Source organism: Phyllostomus hastatus, unplaced genomic scaffold, assembly GCF_019186645.2.
Source record: "Phyllostomus hastatus isolate PE091 unplaced genomic scaffold, TTU_PhHast_1.1 phas_scaffold_129, whole genome shotgun sequence".
Lineage (NCBI taxonomy): Eukaryota > Metazoa > Chordata > Mammalia > Chiroptera > Phyllostomidae > Phyllostomus > Phyllostomus hastatus.
In genome coordinates this window covers 26,503,362-26,510,756 of record NW_025334009.1, presented here as the reverse complement: position 1 = coordinate 26,510,756, position 7,395 = coordinate 26,503,362, and positions in this window count along the sequence as shown.

Below are 7,395 nucleotides of genomic sequence, written 5' to 3'. Positions count from 1 at the left end.
TCAATCCACTGAGCTATGCCAGCCAGGACCATTTTGAAATTCTTTAGGTATAGGATTAATCCATGATGTTTCCCTTCTTGTTTTATTGTTAATATATATGTAAAGAGATAGATTTTCTTCTCGGCACACTTCTTCCAGCATCTCATTAGTTATTAATGAGGTGCCCGGGTGGATGTAGTTCAGTGGTTTGACTGTGGACCTATGAACCAAAGGGTCACCAGTTTGACTGCTAGTCAGGGCACATGCCTGGGTTGCAGGCCAAGTCCCTGCAAGGAGCACGCAAGAGGCAACCACACACTGATGTTTCTCTCCCTCTCTTTCTCCTTCCCTTCCTCTCTCTCTAAAAATAAATAAATAAAATCTTAAAAAAATAAAATAAAAACCAATACTTAAAAAAATTATGCATTGTATTTATATGCTTGCTATTTTTAAAAAGGGTTTTACTATAGCTTTTCTATGGTATTTTGAATTTTAATTTTCATGTGGTTTGTTTCTGTTGAATTCTATTTTCCCTGTTTATTTATAATTGTATTGTTGTGTTGTGATGTGAAACTGTGGTTTCACAGACTCCATGCTATTATTTCTTGCCTTAGATACGTGCATTTTCTGTCCCAGTATATGATTAATTTGTATAATTAGAAAGAATCTTTATAATCCCTTGTTGATGATTCAATACTTTCCATATGGCCGTTAGCTCTACTTTTTTCTTACATTTTCCGGCTACATTGTTTCTCTTCTGTTTGTCTACAGATTCTGCCACATTTCCTTAGCTCTGAGATCTTTTATTATAATTATATTTCTATGAATCTCTTTTTGCACTTGGCCAACTTCTCCTCTCCAAGCCCTGACCAGGGACTGGCTTCCATGGTGTTTCAACCCACGCAGCCACACAGGTCCTGCTCCCAGGGCTCCTGCACTTCGTTTAATGCTGCTGTCACTGTCTCAAAATTCTTAATTTCCGAACAAAAAAGGATCTGCATTTTCATTTTGCAGTGGGCTGCCTCCATGTAGCTGGTCCTGCTTGTTTTGTTCCTTATATTCTGGGACTTTGCTGAACTCGTTTTTTTTTTTTGTCACACGCTGATTGAGGATGATTTGTTGGATTTTCTAGATAAGCTATTCCGTCATCTCAATGAGATCCTCTTCCAGCCAGACACATTTGGGAAAGTCCTCTGGTTAGTGCTTCCCCACCCTCAGGGTGAAATCATGGCTAAAAGTTCTCTTCTTCTGTCTCCTCCACTTAATGTCAAGTGCTCTTTTATTACTTCCAGAGAAGCATGTGGTCAGGTGTCCAACAGATGGGACTCAGCTCTGGCCCACCAGGGCTTTCGCCTGGAGCAGCAGCAGGAGGAAAAGCAAGCCTTGCCTCCAACCCGCTTCCTTCCTCACACAGCCCAAGAATCCTCATCTTCTGCAACCTCTGAACCCAAAGAGAACTAGTCTTGCCCCCATACACTTTGGGTTTCAGGCCTGTGATTCTTGCCACACGCTCTGCCTTAGCATATGTCGTCCTGGAGGCACAAAGCTCACGTGCCTTCAAATACAGCCCTTCTCTGGAGGAGTGAAGGAGGAAGCTTAACTGTCTGCTCGCGTCCTGGGAAACAGAGCAGCCACAGCGCAGGACAGGGTTAAAACCCATCAGAACATCCCTGAAGATTTGAATTTGAGATGGCTTGTCTTTCATCTGTGGCTTGACCTTTGGCAAGTCGCTTCACTTTTCTGGGTCTGCTTAGTCTTACCATTTGTGAAATGGAGAAAGTAACAGTAGCTATTTATCAGAGTTTCTGGGGGGCTCAGGGAGAAGCCCTTGAAATGCTGCCTGGTATGTAGTAAGTGCTCACCAGTTCTCCACTGAGCTACATGGTTGACCCTCAAGCCTAAATGGAGATTGTGATTCTCATCGAACGCTTTGAGGTGTTGTTCCTTTGTACAGGGAACTCAGGAAGGGATGTGGGGAGAATTCTCCAGGTCTGTGTGACCCTAGCAAAGCAACAGCCCACTGGGATTATTGCACTGGGTCCCAGTCTGCTGAAAAAATAATACAAAAATATAGTGTGTCCCCAATTGCTACCCATTCCTCTTGGGCTGGACTGTCTAGGAGGAAATCTGGCTTTTATTTTTTTGTCTCCCTCAAAATTGCATAGTGATTAATTTGATAGATACTTTGAAGCCATCCTTTGCCCTGGGCAAGTTACGAATTTAGGAAGTGCCTCTGTAGCCTCCTTAAAGTGGGAGTAAATGTGTCCAACTGGCTCCTCTTCCTGGTCTCAACACAGCATTCCCCCTTCCCTCTCACGCACTGGGGGCGGCTGTTGGTTCAGGAGAAAAGCATGGTTTGTAGCGCTTATAGACCCTGGTTCCCTCTACCTCACTCCCCTCTTTCCTGAAACTAACACCTTTTTTTGGTGGTGGCTTTGTGTAGTTGTAGTCCCAGGCTGATATTCACTCACTGAACTCCCACTTCCAGATTCTAGAGACAAAGTCTTTATGAAATAAATCCATAAAGTTCGACTCCTAAAGCAGTCCCATCCTCGGACCCCTGTGTACTCACCCCTGAAGGGCCTGTGGTCAGGCCCGAATTGGGATGTGAGGGCACTTCCTAGAGGCTCGTTCCAAGATGCCCACAGGCCCTGCACTGTGGCCTGGTGTGATCTGGCTTGCCCAGAGAAGCTAGTTAAGTACTTGGTTCCTTCCCCCTACTCCTCTCACGCCAGAAACAAGTAGGGCTTTTGAGCCAGCTGCAGAAAGAGCACTCTAATTCCACTAATCCTTCCTTTCATTTTAATACTTAGGAATAGTTATGTTCCCAACTAGTCGTGTGAGCCCCGCTATGCATCCACCTTTCTGGGCAGATGAATACTTTCCCCACTAGGGTCTCTGGTGGCTGGGCTAGCCTCTCTCCTTTTGGTGAGATTACGGTTTAGGAGGACACACTTTGTGACTTTTTTGTTGTTTTACAAGATGTGTTTCTTTCTCTTTAGAACTATTCACTCATGACATGGACCAGAAAGTTCATTACATGCTGTGTAAGTTTTGGGGCAGCCAGACAACGCCCCAGTCAACACAATGTCCAGGAATCAGTTGTCGATGGCATTACAAAGGAAAGGCAGCCTGTGTGGTCCAACAAGTGCTCATTTTCTGTGATTGAACAGCCATTTTGTTTTACTCAAGATGGAAATATGGGGGCCACTTATTGGGGCTCTGGAATTTGGGGGCACAGAAACTTTTACTGTGACATTTTTTATTATACCCTACAATCACCTTCACGGTGATCAGTGAGAAGGGAAGTACGTTAAACAGAGATGAGGCTGAGACTTCCTGTGTGTGCAAGAAAAACCCTGTGGGTCTAATTGACTTTCTGGGGAAATTTTTTGTGAGCTCAAATTGCTCCCTTTCCAATCAGCATTTATAGCATTCTTTAATGTTCGCGGTGTCGGTCTGCATCCATCCCGGGAGACAGGTCTGCGTATATCCCTATGTGACTGCAGAAGAAAATGAAATCCCCAAGGTTTAAAGGATTTGTCTCTGTCCAGCGGTGTAAATGGCAAGGGTTCTGATCTGAACTCCGGGCCAGAGCATCTCAGGTCCGGGGGCTGAGTCACATAGCCTAGCCGCCTCCTGCCATCCCGTTAGACAGAAGGTTTGAATTTCCCTTCAAGGAAGAGTGAGAACAGCAGACTGTTGGAATGAAGTGTTTACACACCACTTCAGAGAAAGGGCTTATGAAAGACTTAAGATTTAAGCTGTGTGTATAAAAGGAAAAGAGAGGCAGCGCGGAGGTGGTTGGGATCATTTTTATGACTGAAACATCAGTGTAGACTAATACGGTCTTCATAGGGAGACAGATGGATAAAAGAACGTAGAGATGGCTCAGTGTGCAAAATGTTTATGGGGGCAATTTGATGCTGGGGAATATGGTGATAACATTTTTACTTTGGATATAACTTAGAGTTAAAGACCTAGGACACCCATGACCAGAATTGGAGACTGAGGGAGATTTAAAATTCCTCCACATGCTCTAATTGCATTAATATTTTTCTCTACCAGGCCCTTTCATTGTCCCTAACTGTGTTACAAACACAGCAAGTCCTTATCCTCAAAGAAGTCACCATGTTAGGAAAAAGGCTATAACTCACTGAGTGCAGAATCTCTACTCAGAGGAGAGAATGTCCTGGGATCTTTGGCCCAGCGAAAAAGGGAAACCAGGGGAGCTAATGTAGAAGGTAGGGAATATGGACCAACTCGAAGATACACTCGAACTCAGGGACATGGGACAATGGGACATGTGATTACAAAGGGATTCAATGTCAAGACAGCAAATGGTAGGGAACTGGACACTCCAGTGAAACGTACGTGTGATTTGAGGAGGGCTAAAACATTTCGTTTCATTGTATCACACCAAAGAGTAATTCCACTAAAATAAAGACTACCAAGAACTGGAAAACAAAGCATCTAATTTGACTTAAAAAATAAGTTTAAAAAAATCTGTGTTTAAATCCCCAGAACCAGCGGGTCAAAGGAGTGATTCATTGTGAACTCTGCCCTCAGGCTGGAGCTGCTGACACCATCCTGGTAGATAATTGCCTGTCCTGTCCTTAAGGTTCTTGTGGGAAGGAAATTCCAAGGCCCCTTTGGTAATGAATGCATACCAGTGCCTGAATGGTCCCTCTAGGAAGATTTCCTCTCCAAGGAGCCTGAAATCCCGTGGCCGCAGTTTATCTACTTCCTCTAGTTCTGCTAGTCCCAGTTCAGCTCCAGATCCTCTATTTACAAAATCATGTGATTTTAAAAGATCATTTAAGGCTCCCTTCACATCATGTCTTAACTAAAGTTTAATAACACAAGAAATGTTTGCATAGGGACTGGTGACAAGGAAAGGAACTTGGATGTGTCTTGGCTTTTGCTCTCTGGTTTCCCTAGAATGACCTTCTGACCCCTGTTCAGCAAGCCAGCTCCAACACTTTCTTCAAAGCCTAGTTTCGCTCCCTTCCTAAGCCCCCTCTTAGGTGGTATGCCATTGGGGGGGCAGGCACAGAGCCAAATAATAAAACCGTAACACAGGGTTCGCAGTCTCGCTTCACTTGCCGGGAGCCTGCCCTTCCCACTCTGCTCAGGGTGTGGTGGTGGGGGAGGGGTGGCTAGTGTCCTGAGCCTTGTCCTCCACCTTCTGGGTAATGACATTAACCTGCCTTCTCTCTCATGTGGCCCCCATATGTCTCTGCCAAAAGGGACAAGGTGACATTTGGCTAATTTTTTTTGCTAATGAGCATAATTGGGAGCTGTCTAGGGAAGCTTCCTTTTTCCAGGTAATTTGTACATCTTAACAACAGCCTTCTGGAGCTGTTGTCCTCCTGTGTTGTGCATTGCTACTGTGGGAATTTCTAACTAATTAAGAAAGGAGTGGGCAGTGGGCCAGGCTGGAGAGGTAATGTTTTTGGTTTAGTCAGGCTTTGCTACACCCTACCTCTCACAGCTAGGTCAGGATTTTTATTGACCCATGGCAGGGCTGGAATTGTTCCTTTAATTTGTTATTTTTAATTACTTTTAAAATTGGAAATGTCATGTGTACACCATGGAAAATAAACCTCCTCCAACCCCAAATTCCCAGTCGCCTTCCCCCATGACATCAAATATAGTCCTTTCCACAAAGTACGGGTGTAATGAACAGGTGCTAGTATATGAGTGGATTTATTTATATCAGGTAGCTTAAAAAAATGGGAAGGCATGGAATAAGACAACCTCAGCATTGCAAAGAAGGAGGCCTTATGAAATAAGAAAGCTCTTTATAAGCATATGAAGGTCAATGATTGATTTTTTAAAAGGCTGATTAATTAAAATAAAACATTTATTAAGGGTCTATTATGTGTCAGGTCCTGGTCTGGTGACGTTTGAGGTGTCAGACTGATAAGCTCAATTATTAATGGAGAGAAGCCTTGTAAGTTGTACTAAGTGCTTGAGGAGCCGGGGAGCAACTCATTATGTTTTCAGGAGTCAGGAACATCTTATCAAAGGAGGAAACATTTGCACGTCCTTGAAGGATGCTTCTAAGTTCTTCCAAAGGAGAAAGAGAAACAGGAATTCCAACCCTAGCAAATACCACGAGCCAGCACTCAGAGCGGGAGAATGAATGCACAACCTTTTCAGGGGGATGGGTCGGTGTGACAGGCATGCAGGCAGCGTATCTGGGTTGGAGATGGCGCTGAAAGGGAAGCTGGGGACCAGGTTACCACGGGCTGCGTGTGTCTTCTGTGGAGAAGGAATTTTGTCCCGATGTGGAACTGTTGGAGACTTTTAGGTTGAGAAGAGACCACCCCCGCACGCCCCCAGGATAATTCTGATGGTGGTTTGAGAAATAGATTGATACCGGGAGGGACTAGAGTCAAGCAGGATGATCCAATAATCCAAGCCTAGAGTGATGATGCAGTAATCCAGGCCATTCTGGTGGGAATGGGGTGGAGAGAAATTTCTAGGCTGGTTTACATGATTAACTATGTCTTGATAGTTAACTGGAACGAGGAAGGGGCGCAGGGATTGAAGGCTGATGCCAAATTCTTTGTGGGTACAGCACTACTGAAAGAAACACAGAGCAAAGGAGAATGGCTGTATGGAGCACATATCTGGTGAATTAAATCTGAGGCTTGTTAGTTTGAGATTTCTGTGGCACAACCAAGCCAAGGACCTCTGCAGGGAAAGAGTTTCAATGATAAAAGTGCAATTAGCAATATCCAGTATTCTATAAAGGTCAAGGAAGATAAAAAATTAGAAAGTAGCCATTAGGTTTGTTAATTAGGTTGTCAACCATGACTTTTGGGAGGGCAGTTTCAGTAGAAGAGGAAGGAAACCAGTTACAACAGGCTGGCAACTGAAAAAATCTTTAGCAAGCCATATTTATATGTGGAAGGAAGACAGCTTATAGAGAGAGAAATGGATGCAGGCGTGTGACTAGCAAGGCAGGACAGGTGGGAGAACTGCCCTGGTTTGGCAGGTTTGCGAAGGAGAAGGACACTCGTGGCACCACCTCAGGGATGTACTTGCCCCTAGAATCTCACTAATGGCTGCTGCAGCCATCACACTCACTGTGGGGGTGGAGGAAGGGGCTCCTTTTTCTTTTGCAGACCACCCAATCCCTCCTTACTTCTCCTAGCACCCTGGTTTAAGAGCCACTTTAAACTGGCCACACAAATGTTCCTATCCTTAGAGCTCACAGGTACAGCCTTACGGGGTTTCTAAGGAAGCAGCTCCTTCCAGTCCTGGCTCCGGGAGGCCCAACTCCTCCTCACTGCTCGGGAGCCCCCATGAAGACCTGAGACACCGGGCCCAAGAGAAGGTGGACCAGGAAGAGAAAAGCGTTTCCTCTCTCTTTGGTCTAAGGCTGCCTTCCAAACTCTTGCTTCT